This window comes from Magallana gigas, chromosome 2 (genome assembly GCF_963853765.1).
Source record: "Magallana gigas chromosome 2, xbMagGiga1.1, whole genome shotgun sequence".
Lineage (NCBI taxonomy): Eukaryota > Metazoa > Mollusca > Bivalvia > Ostreida > Ostreidae > Magallana > Magallana gigas.
In genome coordinates, this window is record NC_088854.1 from 60,143,992 (window position 1) to 60,160,150 (window position 16,159).

General features: G+C 31.9%; 1 long non-coding RNA gene across 1 annotated transcript; it reads right to left on the bottom strand.

Moving 5' to 3' along the window:
* Positions 1-14,631: 14,631 nt before the first annotated feature.
* On the bottom strand, positions 14,632-15,838 carry LOC136273223 (uncharacterized). Its single transcript, XR_010711446.1, has 3 exons — positions 15,626-15,838; positions 14,993-15,079; positions 14,632-14,724 (listed from the first exon to the last, which is right to left on the bottom strand). It is a non-coding gene; the product is annotated as an uncharacterized lncRNA (long non-coding RNA).
* Positions 15,839-16,159: the final 321 nt, after the last annotated feature.

The window sequence follows — 16,159 nt, forward strand, 5'->3', positions numbered from 1 at the left end:
TATAAATGCTATTAATAGATGGAGAGTTCCCCGAGGAAATTTTGTTCTTTTTTTTGTTAGTGCATAGAAGATTCCAAAATAAACAAATCTTTATCTACACTTATAATAGCTTGTTATTTGTTGAAACAGTTCGCAATCAGTTGGCTAACTTATTGCAAAGTTATTTATATCCATGATGCGCATTTCTATGGTCAAATTTATTCTATTCATCCGTCATCAAATCAGAATACGTTTTTATTCATTTCGAATATTATTCAAAATCATATTCATTCATCAGCGCAATAATTTTTTAACATTCATTTTTATTTATGTATTACATTTCTTTTTCTTTTTTTGTTGGGGGGTGGCTTGTATTGAACCTACATGATGTTGTTAAAAAGATTTGGCATGCATGTTGATAGCTCTGAATGGGCAACGGGCTTCTCGTGTTACTATTTTCTATTAAGATCAATAATATCGCATATTGGAGCTTGTCTCAGATATGCGCATTTATCTCAGTAACTATTAGCCGAAAATTTTGAGTATGATCGGGTTGGGTTTTAACGGGTGTTTTTATATTAGTTACTTCCCTTCTAGAACAATCCCCTTTCTAAAACAATCGTGGATTAGGTAAGACGCGGTAAATTTGCTAAAATAATTTTTAACATAATCTTGCTTTTTTATGGCTGTTATAACAAAGCATTCAACTCATATTGGGTAATGTTGTACGCTGCCAGAAGTAATATAGATGGATGGTTTTAATTTATGAAGATTTTTGATTGATTGAATTATTTACATGGTTTTTATTTATGTTCGGCTGAAAACCACGTGAGGGTATGATAGTCAGAACGGAATGCAGATGTACTAAAAAACCGTCCATATTATTTACTATTTTTGCTAATTTTAATTATTTCTTATTATTCCGAGCAAAATGCCCAAAAACAAGAAAAACGGATTTGTCAGCGACGAGGAGCCAGCGTGGGGGCCGGAGACGACAGAGGCCCGAGAGGGCAGGGCGTGCAAGCAGCAGTACGGCAGCAGAACAGGTAGCGCAACCTCCGGTGCAAAATCAGATGGTGGCTTCCCATTCCCCTCAGCCCTCCACAGCACCCATGATGGTGGCGCCATCCGTCACTGGGGCAGGACCAACAGATGCTATTGGCTCAACCCAGCAAGAATCGACAGAAATGGCACAAGGTACTAACATTGGTGCTCAGTCTCAGTCTTTAATGTTTGGCAATAACTTTAGTCAACCTGTCATTAACAATTCAACCCAAGTAGATTTAGGTTACCATGTAGATAATGCAACCAAACAAAAAATTGTCAATGGGGAATACATTAATTTAGCCACCCTGCTGGTGCGTGATGCTAACAGGCTACAACTATCCACATTGTCAATGGACTCCCAAGGCCAAATTATAGCCCAGCCGAAACACAATCATGGTGGCAAGGCTATGGAGGTATGGTCCTTAGTCAGTTACTTCCCAAGCTGCGTGTGCTGCGAAGAATTGAGAATGACCCAGATGTATTAATTATACACTGCGGAGCAAATAGTCTAGGTCTCATTGAGTTAAAGTCACTGCTGGAAAAGCTCCAAGACACACTGGAACAAATAGTCAAGCTTTTCCCTCGTTCTAAACTGGTATGGTCAAACCTGCTCCCTAGATTCAATTGGAGGTATTCAGAGGACATTAGGGCCATGGAGGACTCAAGAAAAAGAGTCAATAGGGAAGCAATATTGTTAGTTACGTCTATGGGGGGGGGGGTTATTAAACATACTGAGTTTGACAGTAAGGACCCAACATTATTTCATGATGACGGTGTTCATTTGTCCAAAAAGGGAAATGATTCATTCCTAGAAAACATTGAAAAGGTTGTTACATCGTTACTTAAGGTTGAGGGAGAAGAAAATGAGCAAGCTCTGGCCGCTGGTGACCATCTGTGTTGAGGTACTGCCGCCGTCACTAATGGTCTTTGGTCCTCCCATTGTGGCGGTTGCAGTTCCATAAATGCCCGTAATAGATTTGCATCAGACAACAGGCATTTATGGCCCTTGCAAGTGGCGTATTTCGACCGCACCTCAACACAAATGGAAGAGTCGACACATATTCTACGCTCATGACGTCATATTGGACAGTTGATCCTATGCACATGTGAAAATTTTTGTCCCTTTACTTGTCATTCAAGGTTGCTTATATCATGTTTATGGCTTAAGTAAGGTTAAAATATTTAGTAGAACGTTAATGCACTTGCGTTTACCCAGTGCATGATTACGTCATATTTGCTTATTGATAATTGATAACGTCATATTTGCTTGTTAATGACGTCATAATTACGTCATAGTTGCTTATTGATTACATCATGTTTGCTTAATGCTTGTTGCTTTGCTTTTTGCTTGCTTGCTTGCTTTTGTTGGGGGCGGCCCTGCGGTAGCCCCCATAATTTCACCGCGGCCAGAAGCGCCAAATAAACTATTCTCAGATAACTTGGTTTTCATGTTATTCATTAGGTATCTGGGATAATATCGCATATTGGAGCTTGTCTCAGATATGCGCATTTATCTCAGTAACTATTAGCCGGAAATTTTGAGTATGATCGGGTTGGGTTTTAACGGGTGTTTTTATATTAGTTACTTCCCTTCTAGAACAATCCCCTTTCTAAAACAATCGTGGATTAGGTAAGACGCGGTAAATTTGCTAAAATAATTTTTAACATAATCTTGCTTTTTTATCCCACCCACCCACTACCCATACTTGTTAGAATGCACATGGTCTTTGTTCTTACTTGGCATGATTTACTTATTTACATATTACAAGATTTTATGTTCATGTGAATCTTTTTGAGCGTATACTGCTGTGGTTTTCCTTTTATTATATTGCAGCTGTACACTGGTTCACTGGATAACGTCGCGGTGAAAAAAAACATATGGCGTATTCGACCGCACCTCAACACAAATGGAAGAGTCGACACATATTCTACGCTCATGACGTCATATTGGACAGTTGATCCTATGCACATGTGAAAATTTTTGTCCATTTACTTGTCATTCAAGGTTGCTTATATCATGTATATGGCTTAAGTAAGGTTAAAATATTTAGTAGAACGTTAATGCACTTGCGTTTACCCAGTGCATGATTACGTCATATTTGCTTATTGATAATTGATAACGTCATATTTGCTTGTTGATGACGTCATAATTACGTCATAGTTGCTTATTGATTACATCATGTTTGCTTAATGCTTGTTGCTTTGCTTTTTGCTTGCTTGCTTGCTTTTGTTGGGGGCGGCCCTGCGGTAGCCCCCATAATTTCACCGCGGCCAGAAGCGCCAAATAAACTATTCTCAGATAACTTGGTTTTCATGTTATTCATTAGGTATCTGGGATAATCAATATTATCAAAATGTTTACATAAATGTCTTCTTGAAACATAATCTATTTGAAGAATACGATGTTATTTAATTTTCAAAAAAAAAAATAAAATGGTTTTTTGTAGAAATAAAACCGAAATTAATGTTTTACACCTTATTTCTGTTTGAGCTGTGCAATCTTAAATCTCCTATTTTTTTGTTTTAATGGAAGCCATATTTTCATCTTCAGTGAGTTCAATATAGACTAGTGTTTACCTTTCAATCCTCCCATTCAAATAAATGAATCAATATATAAAGCAAACAAAATCTGGCACAGATCCAGACCTTTAGAGTAGAATCATTCGATATTTTACGGGTGTCTAGGAACCACCTGCGTCTTGGGCAAACCGGGCAATTAATGGTTGTAGGTCCAGCCCAACAAATTTGACAGTAAATGAACGCCATGCTTGAAACTTTACCTGTATTGATGATTAATATGCTTCAACAATGAAAACACTCTGAATGAAGAAAACTATAAAAAAAAAAAAAAAGATAAAATCTCAAATCTGTTGTTTATGAGACAATTCAACTGATCATTTCATATTTGTTAAAATAAAAAAGATTTAATAAGAGTATTTATTTTCCGGTTTTTCTTCCACACAAAATACATTTTGTTATAAAGAAGATGGGGGAATAAGATGGCGCTAATGCCCGATCGGTTTAGTAGTGAAATACAATTTTGTATTTATTTTTCCCCAATTAAATCTATTCAAATATATTATAATACAACTTTGCAAAAGCAAAATTTCTAACTATAGTCAGTTTTTAATATATTTAACAAAAAATAAGAAAAGAAAATATTGTTGGAAATTTTGGTCGTATCTAACCCGTAACATAAAACCCTAGATATATAAGGTTAGCCTATGCCAGGTACTCTAACCACTGAGCCATTTCAGATACAACAAAGTGGGCTTTTTAAATATTATGTGTGACTAAGGCCACGAACTACCGACTTGTATTATATTTTCAAAACGTTCAATTGTTGGGATACAAAATTATATTTTTAATGTCTAGTGGGTCATCTCTCCACGTTTTTGTTGATTGAAATCGGTTTGTTTTTCAATAGACCTTGATTAGATTATGAGAAAAATATGGAGCACAGACCCACTCTATAAAAGAAAATGCCTTGAAGTTCTAAAAAATGACAGTATTTGCAGGTTTTGATACGTGTACGCCTGTTTGGGTCAACATATTCCAAGTATTGAACATACCTACAGGTTAAAAATCAATGATTCGTTAAATATATATTGTTTTAAATGATTTTAAAAAAACCCATCAGATCTATTGATACATTAATTTTTCAGTAGCCTGTCCGACCGCGTATGGGCATTTTACACGCCTTATCCACCCATCTTCTTTGTTTTGAACAAGGGATCTTTTAGGCATTACAATAGAAATGTAAGCGTGGTCATACATAAATAACACAGAGAATTACGTTATTCCTTTATATTTTTAATAAATGTCTTGACTATTCTGTGGTTTACATGTTGATATGATACATTGAAGATATCATGGATATTGCAAGCAATTTAAAGTGTTTAATGCAGATGTAGCAAATATCACAAATGTATCTATCAAATATTTTCCATTAAAAGCAGATATAATTGAATAAAATGTTATTTCAATATAGGCTAAAATATAATATTACATATCGATATAGCTTTAAATACAATAAGCACAACGTGTTATTTAAAGAGACATTAGAGCTAATTATCTTTATCTTGGTTAATTGCGTATTTTAAACACATGTACTGAGAGTTTACATTTTTTACTTCAATGATAAGCTCGCAATTTTTGTGTAGAAAAGTTTCCAGGATTCAAAGTTTATATCATATCGACTCGAACATTGAAATTTTATTTACATCACGTGATTTTGAATGACAGCAGTTGTCAATAGAATTGAAAGTCTATGAATTGACAAGATTTATACAAATAAACAGGTAGTGATAAAATGCATGGACAGGATCATGCACAAGGCAAATAAAGTGTCATAACTCTAAATGTCAAGAACTTCCTACACTTGATACGACCTCGGAACATGTTCAACGAGTCACCTGACAAAGAAGGGACATGGTTTAGATGTTAAAATATTCCTATAGCAAAATTATTTTCTCATGACACCTGTAGATTATTTTCTCTTTTAAGATATGTAGTTTGCACTTATGTTTTGTCTCAATCTCTTATGATCCATTTCTTGCCAATCTGTCGAAATTCGTGGTCTTTTCATCCTCTTGCTAAGAGTCACCCTGAAATTATTTAAAATCGATGCGCATGCGCTAATTTCTACAGGCTGAGCTAGCAATATTTACTGTATGGACCCTCTAAAATTCACAGTTTTAACGACAGAGTGATAATTTTTAGATTTTAAACAGCATAATCTTTGCAAAGTTCAGACTTTTAATTTTACAGCAAGACTCATTAAAGTTATGGAAAAATTATTACTTTATGGTATTTGCGAAAAATGTGCTGTAGTGACTCTTTAAAAACTAACAAATAATGGGTATAAATTAAATTGAAATTAAAAAGTTTTATCAAGTTCTATACAAAAACTATGATGATCAAATAGAAGACATAGATCTTAATGACCTTTTCACACAATATAAAATACATATACCAAAAGCTAATGAAATGGAACAACAACTCCTTGAAAATAACATTACCTTATCTGAAATCTTGTGTTCTCTTAAGAACATGAAAAACGATAAAACCCATGGAGCTGATGGTTTCACGACTGAATTTTCTTAATTCTTCTGGATAGACCAGAATAAATTTATATTAAAATCCTATCAATGTAGTTTTAAGAAAGGATATTTATCAATAAGTCAAACCCAAGGAATTATTTCTATTATTCCAAAAGGAAATAAACCAAGAGAACAATTAAAAAATTGGCGACCAATTTCACTACTAAATACATCATATAAAATTTTATCTGCTGTTCTAGCTAATAGAATGAAACCTCTCCTTTCTTCTCATATACATGAAAATCAAAAAGGTTTATGGAAAGGGAGATACATTGGTGAAAACTCAAGACTCATAAATGATGTTATTCATTATTGCAACGAGAATAAGGTCCCAGGACTTGTCCTTCTTATAGATTTTGAAAAAGCTTTTGATTCAGTTTCATGGAGTTTTATGTTTAAAGTACTTCATTTTTTCATTTTGGGGAAATATTTATAAAATGGGTCAAAATATTATTTTCAAAAGCAAGTCTTTGTGTTATTCAAAATGGGTTTTTTCTGACTTTTTTGAGATTGGAAGGGGATGTAGGCAGGGTGTTCCAATTTCACCATACTTGTTTGTTCTATGTGCCGAAATAATGGGTATATTGATCCGAAATAATCTCAATATTAAAGGTATAGTTATAACAGGGAAGGAATATAAACTACTACAATACGCAGATGATGCTGTTTTACTATTAGATGGTTAAAAAAAATCATTAAAAAATGCCTTATCTCTTATTGATCAGTTTGCAAAATACTCAGGTTTAAAACCCAATTATGATAAAACATGATGTGTTAAAATAGGTTCACTATCAAATTGCAAGCAAAATATACTCCCAGAGGTTAATATAAGATGGTCCCAGGAGCCGTTTACAGTTCTTGGTATAACCTACTGCATAGACTTAAACCATAAAGCCATGCATGAATTGAATTTTTTACCTAAACTATGTGAAATGAAAAAACTTGTTGCTTCTTGGTCGAAACGTCTGTTAAGCCCAGCTGGAAAAATAACTGTAATAAAATCTATTATTTTGACAAAAATTATCCACTTAATTGTCAACAATATTAAAATGTTAAAACTGCCTTACGATGTAAATACAATTATGTTCAATAATCCATATTATCCAGTTTTCTTAAAGCCAATTCTCAAAAACATATAAAGGGTTCAAAAGAGATATATGATATAATCACAGCTACATCCTGGGAAAAACCAAAATATGAAACTAAATGGGAAAATGAACTTAACCTTGATGTAGACAGATTTTGGTGGAAATTACATAACCGTGCAATTTTAAGATATCCACAGATGTACAAATTCAATGGTTTCAATACAGAATTGTTCACAGAATTTTAACTACAAATTATTTTTGAAAAGAATTGGAATTGTGCAATCTGATTTATGCTCTTTTTGTGACCTTTATCCTGAAAACTTGTCCCATATATTCTGGGAGTGTACTTATGTTAAAGAACTATGGAATTCTTTTTTTGAGTGGATTAATGATCAAACTAAAACGATGATTGATGCCAATATTGTTGATATTTTGTTTGGTAAACTGTCAAAGCAGAAAAATATAATCAATCTTTTGATCATCTTAGTAAAACGCCATATTTATAAGAAAAAAATTACAAAATGTTACCTTCTTTCGAAGGCTTAAAGAGAGAAATACTGTATTATAGAAATTTAGAACATTATATGTATAAAAAAAATAACAATGAAGACAATTTTTATAAACGATGGGATATTTTCTCTTCCCTTCAATAAGTGTCCTCTGTTTTGATTTACACTTGGGATACTCTATTTTTTCCAACTTCCGCTTTCTTTTTTTCTTATTTTTAAACTTGAACAATCTTAGTATATATAGTTACTCTGTGTACACAACCATAAACACTGGATGAATGTGTGTGTATATGCAAAAAATGTCCTATGTACAGCTTTTTTCACAAAAATATTGTAAATTTGATGACTTCAGGGCCTCCCGACCCTGACATCAAATAAATGTTCAAGTTGTCTGGGACAACAAAATATTTAAATTAAAAAAAAAAAATTATGGGTATAAATGTTAGAATATATTTTTGATATTGATATATTTCTTAGTTGTAAAGTTGAAGATGCAAAACGATTATAAACTACTCATTTTTTCTTTTACAAAATCCATAGAAAATAAAATCAAACAAACAACATGCATATTGATCATATCATTTTAGATTTCAAAACAATTGTTGTTTTAGTGGTGGTTTTTTTCGCTACCTGCTAGCAAAAACAATGATTCATTAGGACACATGCTAACTGACGTTTTACAAACTTGTTAGACCATTATTTATACACCGGACTGACTACAGTTTCTTCCGTTTTTCATGATCTTGACAATGAGCACACGGCGGGTTCGACCGGTCGGCAGGGGATAATTACTCCTCCTAGGCACTTGATCTCACCTCTAATTTTGTAGAGATCCGTGTTGCTCTGCTTCAAATTCGTACTTCGCTTTATGGAATTTTGAGGTGCTTAACAGTTTGATATTGTCATTTCTCATAAAAAATACCATTAAATATTCACGTTAACGACATCAGTGCAACAGTTGCTTCCTAAAACTATTACAATTATATAATAGTAACGGTAAAAATAAAAATAGAAATGTAATTCTTTTTTTTAAGATAGTCTATTTTCACAAAATTAAAGATTTTACTTTCCATCTGTGCCATCCATTTATCTATTCCCTAATACAATATTGTTTAAAGTTATAATTCAAAAAGCAAGCCAGCTTGCCCTTAAAATTAAGGAAATCCTCCTTTTGCCGACTGCTTGTGAATTTTAAGTTGTAACCTGTAAGATGCAGCTACCTCTGGATCACGTGGGTCACTATTAATGTTTTAAACAAGAACTATAAGTGAATTTTATCAAATATATAGAAATATTATTTATCTTTTTCAAAGAATAGTTGCCTTTAATTTAAAAAAAAAAAAGCCTTACCACATAATCAAATCATAACTATCTTTGTATCCAAATCTGTAGTTGCTTTTATTACCATTCGGCCATCTCACCTGTTCACAAAGACAGACAATAAAACATAACGACCAAAGCGAAATGATTTATAAGGCATGTTACAAGACATTAAGCCTAAACTGATACTCTGTTGATTGAATTTTGAATTAGAAAGAAATTCATGTAAAATTTTACATGGAAAGTGTTTTGCTATTTTCTGAAAAGGCATCTACTTTTTATTCTTAAATCTAAGAAATAAAATTTCAAATTCAATAGAACGCCAAAATTTACTTCAAATTTGTTAACTATTAGTTTGATGAATAAGTTTCTTTATCATCTTAAAGAGACGTGGTGTTGCACAAACCCACACTACCAAATATCAAATTTTTCACGATTTCCACATATTTTATATATCATATCAAATTTCAGTTTTCAAAAGTAAATAAATCAAATTAAAAAGAGAAAAATAGAATTAAGTTTTACGCTAACAAAAATATCAAGTTTCCCTTCCATGCCATGGCCACGCCAGCGCAGGGGACTATAAATGCTGCAGCGTGGCATATATCATGAACCAGTGGTCTCTCTGAAAAACCCGATGTCTTTCATGATGTCAATTAAGATGCAATTTCTATAAAATCATTTTTTTTACTTCTGGCATGAAATAACTTCAAAGTATAACTCATTTCTATGTGTGTCAATTCCACTGTAACTATTTTTAGACAACAATGGCAGTCACATGACACTCTAATAAATGTCCAAAAACAACTAGATTTGTTTAAAAGTGTAATATCAGAATGAGTTTGAAAGACTTATAAACTGATATGCGATGACGTACAATGCTTGAAACCTTCCGTATAATAAAATTTCGTATATATCTTATTTCCGATGTCATTATCGAAACATCGTTTTTGAGTCACTGAATCACTTTAAACTTTAATATGATGCTTTTGAAAAACGGTATGCATTTTCTTAAACATCCTTCGACGGGTTAGATTTTGTTATATTTTGCCTTCTTACATAAACTTCTCCCGTTGGTATTATTCGATAAACAGTTCCAATGCTGTCTTCGCTACCATTTTGATTGCCCCATCGCCAATCAGGTCCTATAATGATAGTAAATATGTATTGACAAATCGAAGTAGAAAAAAATGTATTATTTACACGTCGAGTATCGTTACCTTTGCGAACAAGACACCCGTTTGCTATTTGTTGGTTTTCTGGAATATGTCTTGGTTCATCACAAACCCGGATATCATATTTTTCCTTGATTCCATCGTGTCCAAATTGATGTAAAATTCGACTACCATTGTCCCACTCAACATGCAACCAACCGACTAAAATTAATACATTTAAAATAAACAGTTTCAGTTCTAAATTATTATGGACCACTATTACATTTAATGATTAATAACGTTATTTTTTTTCTTTTCCGATGATTTTTCCCCAAGGCCAAATGATATGATATAAAATGTAAAAGTTATTAAAGAAGTGTTTTTGCTGCGTTTTAAAATGCAGGAATTGTTATTTTCACACATAGTTTTCTTTTGGTGTTAACGTATTGTTAAAAAGACTTTTCAAAGTTTTATTTAAAAATTTTAAAACAATGAGACTATTTGACTGACTTTGTTCCGAATGTCCTATTACAGTTCCAACACCAAGATTATCCTGATTTTCATAATTCCAATGACAGCCTCTTCTTACTCTTGTACCAACACATGGCATATCTGAATATCGTTCTTTGTAGTTGTGTTCGGCAAAGTCGACCTCATCTCTATATACTTCTCTTTCATTCAAAATTTCACAAACTTGATTCTTTAAAAAAGTTTTTTCGCATGATTCTCTTTATCTTAAATAAATGTAATTCGTAATTATTTGGGGTTTTTAAGACAAAAAAAAAACAGGTTATAAACTTACAACAGTTTCCTCACGTCCAATGTCATAATCTAAATATTCACGTCTAACAACTGATTCTGTGATTGGCTCGTTGGGAAATCTTTCAAGGAGGTTACTGGCGACATTCTACAATAAAATACAAAACAATTGAGTGGGAATTTTAAAAAGGTGACGTTCACATTCTATTCAAACAAAGAAGATTTAATACTTATAGATTTTGAAAAGGCTTTTGATTCTATGTCGTGGTCATTTATATACCAAGTCCTTAAATATTTCGGCTTTCGAGAAAATATTATTAAGTGGATTAAGATTTTAAATACAAACTTCCATGCTGCTATTTTACAGTGCGGCCATTTATGACAACAGTTTGTTGTACAAAGGGGATGCAGGCAAGGAGACCCTGTCGCTCCATATTTATTCATCATTTGTGCAGAAATTTTAGCAATAATGATTAAACAATACAAAGATATTAAAGGTATTTTTATTAATGATATTGAACATAATATATCACAATATGCAGATGACACTTCACTAGTCCTTGATGGTTCACCAAAATCGCTTTTTTGCAGCTCTTGAAACCATAGAACGTTTTTCAAGTTTTTCTGGTCTTAAAATAAATACATAAAAGACAAAGATTATTTGGATTGGATCAAAAAAAAATTCAGATCAGGTTTATCATCACAAAAGATGGAAATTGGAGGGTCAACAACATTCAACCTTTTAGGATATGTTCTCAGTAAATCTTCATAATATTGCCGATATGAATTGTAATTTAAAAATTCCAAAAATTATAGCTCTGGTAGAGCAATGGAAACGACGACTTCTTACTCCCATTGGTAGAATTACTGTTATTAAAAGTTTGTTCATACCGAAACTAAATCATTTATTCATTTCACTACCAAATCCAAAGAAAGAAGCAATTTCATACCTTAATAAAAAAAATTGAATTTCTGTGGAAATCTAAGATTGATAAAGTTAAGAGGTCAGTCATTACACAGGACTATTCATCAGGAGGGTTGAAAATGGTTGACATTAACAATTTTATAATATCTCTCAAATGTTCATGGATCAAAAGCCTTACAAAATCACACAAACCATGGATGGGTTTTTTAATTACCATTTATGGAAATGAGTTTTTTTACAGAATTTGTTTGATTTTGGTGATAGTTTTGTAATTGAATGTTTACACAAGGTAAACAATGATTTTTGGAAAGATGTGTTAAATTCATGGTTATGTTTTATTATTACCTATATTGATCACCCAAAGGCAAAAGATAATCTTTTAAATTCTCCGGTGTGGTACAATTCAAAAATACTCATAGCAAATAAATATGTTTTCATAAAAACCTGGTACAAGAATGGTGTAAAGGTCATACAAGATTTTTATGATGAAAATTGTAATTTTTTAAGTTATGAAGAATTTAAATGTAAATACAATCTCAAGAATATATGTATAATGCAATACAACAGTGTTAAATCAGCAATTTTTAAGTTTTTTATAATGTCTAACATTGACAGGACTTCTGTTCAAAGAAATCCTAATCCATGTATACCATTTTTTTTCCAAACAATCATACTCCATGAAAAGTGTACAAAAATTATTTACAATGTTTTGAATGAAAATGTGGTTGTTCCAATTGCTGTAACCAGATGGAAAACAGATCTAACATATTATAATGTTGAAGATCTTACTGTATATGATATTTTTAAGATTTGTTTTAAAACTACCAAAGATTCTTCTGTACAATGGCTTCAATTTAGAATTTTACACAAAATTCTTCCAGTTAGATACTACCTTTAAAAAATCAATATTAAAAATACCGACGCGTGTGGGTTTTGTAAAAACAATGTGGAAACAATAATACATGTTTTTATTTCCTGTAAGAAAATACATTCCCTGTGGAGTGAACTTAGTTTATACATTTATAGAAAAACCTCTGAAAGAATTAGATTTAATATGTCTAATATTATACATGGCCAACTTCCATTGTCATTTCATAACAAAGTAATTAATTTTATAATTCTGTCTATGAAACAATATATTTTTTGTTGCCTTATGTCAAATAAGACTCCATGTTTGATTGGTTTTCTTTGTCACTTAAAACTAAAATACAATATTGAAAGATATGCTGCAATACAAGCTAAAACTTATGGGATAGTTGGAAAGATATCTTGGCTGCTGATATCTGATTAATTTTTATTACACTGTATCATGAATATTTTTTTTTCTATACTTAATTTTTTTCCCATGTAAGCAAGTAACCACACAATAATAAATTTCAGTGTTTATTCATAAGTGTGTGTGTGTATGTATGATTGAATGTCTGTTTTGCATATCTGTTTCTTTGAAAAAGAAATAAATTATTAAAAAAAAAAGAAGATGGGGGATAATATAACGCATATACCCAATTGATTTCGTCGTAAAATAAATTTCACATGTAATATTTTCCAAATCTATATTCTTGATAATGTTATAATACAAAATTACAAAACGACTATTTCTAGCTATGTTCAATTTTGAATATTTTAACAAACGATAAGAAAAAAATAAATTCTTAAGTTTTGGGGGTATTGAACCAACAACCTAAAAACCCTAGCTCTATAATATTACCTAATATCTAGTGCCCTAGCCACTGAGCCATTTCAGTCACAACAAACTATCGTTAAAATGATATATGCGACTTCGACCAGGAATTTACTTTTTTTTAATCGTTCAATTGTTAAGATCCAAAATAAATATAGTGGGTCATCTATCCACTTTTTTGTTGGTTAAATCTGCTTTAACTTCTTGTAAACCTTATGTAGACTATGACAAAAATATGGAGCTCAGACCCACTCTAAAAAAAAAGGCATTGAAATTCTAAAAGCGACACTATATTTGGAGGTTTTGACACGCATACGCCAGTTTAAATAAACCCATTTAAAGTATCTAACATATTTAAGGGCTATCTATAAATCGGTGTTATGATAATAAGGACCCCGCTCTGCGGGCGCCCTTTAGTGATCAGTCTGTTCGTCCGTCCGTCCGTCTGTCTGACTCTCCGTCTTTCAGTCCGTCTGCCTTTGATTATAGTGTACGCAGTGACCTTTAAATTATGTTTGTAGATTAAGTGTCAAGGTCAAAGCAAATCAAACGAAATCCTTTTTAAGAGCATATATATATATATATATATATATATATATATATATATATATATATATATATATATATATATATATATATATATATCCACTTAGTTCTTTTTGGCTTATATTTTACTTAAAGAGAGCTTTTTGATTAATGGCGTGTCAATCTCTTTTGAATCAGTTTTAGGCATAGATTATTTACCATTTGGTTAATCTGTTCAGAACAAAAATGCCTGTATGTAAGTTGTAATTAGTTTGAATTAGGTGTTTGAGGCCAGGTGGAGAATTTCGAAGTTATAGGTGAAGATCAAAGCAAAATTCTCTGAAATTCTTTTCATCATATTGTCCACTATGCAAGCGGGGCCCTTTGAGATGGTCATCATCTCAATGTTGTCTAGTTATACTTTCGTTTTCGAATATTTAGAAAAAAATATCAGATTTGTTGATATTCTGATTTTAAAGTATCTGTCCTCATATAGGCATTTAACACGCCTTATTCACATGTCTTCTTTATAAATTTCTTACAAAATATAAAGACAATCTTGCGTATTGCCGGGCATCTGTCCATCCAATCATACGGCCTCCTCTTGTTGCAACGGCGAGTTCTCCTAATAAGCCCTTTGATACAAAAGAATAATTATGACTGTTTATCTTGCTAAATAGATTCTGACGTTAAACGTTCCTTTTCAAAATATTTGATGCATGAATTGATAAATCAAAAAAAAAATTCCTCTTTAATATGTAATTGAAATCAAACTGAACATCACAATTCTACAGCCTAAATATCAAGCTGATGTTATAAAATCATTATCATTAATAGGTTTTTCTCCTCAATTATAAATCAGCTATCAAATCGTTGAGTTTGTTGTAATTTAATGTTTCTTACATAATTTGGAGCATTTCCAACCGGAATGAATGTAAAAGGGTTTATTTTTCCCTCACGTTCAACTAATCGTCGAAGTCTACGAAAAGTCTGTGATTAAAAAAACATTGTTAAAGTAAGCCAAGGTTTTTAAGGTTCAAGAAAAAACTATTTAATATATCTTTATAATGTATGTTCATATCGCGAATAATTTCTACCCAACCAGAACATGTATACGTACACAAAACTTAAATCTTGAAATGACACTTCATGTTGCAACAATGCATTTATTGAATTGGTAAATTGTACTTGGTAAAAACGATAAAATCTCCATATCATTTTATCAACATTATATTCAATATCAAACGTTGAATAGCTTTAATTTCGAAGTTTAGTTTTAACATTTACTGAAAAATAAATAGATAATAAATAGAAATGAAATATGGTGAAAACGAACAGTGTTTAAAATCAAATTCGACCTTACGGAAGATTGTATTTGCGGACAAGGTCCTTGTATTAACCATATAATTTATGAAATGATGACTTAAATCGATAATGATGATAATCTTGTTTTATCAACATGGATGTTAGTAGCCTGCCTCGGTAGGTAAATAATAAAAGTACTAATAAACAACAAACTGTCCAAGATGTTCATACTTCAGTATCAGTTGTCGTCTCTGAAGTCTCCATGAAACTTGACATATCTAGACCTGTCGGGTTCCCGTCGGAAATCACCACTACTCTTGCCCGAATATAGAGAGGGTGTATAACTGCCGTATGCCCTACGATGATAAAGATATTGGACAGGATATCACAAAAAGAATAACAATATGTAGTTTTATAATTTTATTGTTATGGATTTTATTTTAAGATACCTCCTCCTAACTGTAGGCATGAATATGATAGTATGATTCCTGCTTCTAAGGGTGTTGGCCCTTCACAATGGATGTTATCTGTTTGAAATATAAAAAATAATCTTAAATTTTTTTGTGTGCGAATATCCTTATCCAAAGGACAAGTGCACTTATGGGCCCCGGTAAAAAGGGAAAAAATGAAGATTCAAATTAAGCATATTTTTTCCCTTACATCACCTATTGATATCTATTCCATAAGAATTAACAAATTTTAGCATTGAATTTATTGTATATAAAAGCACGAATCTTTACAACATAGTAGGGGTCAGCTGACATT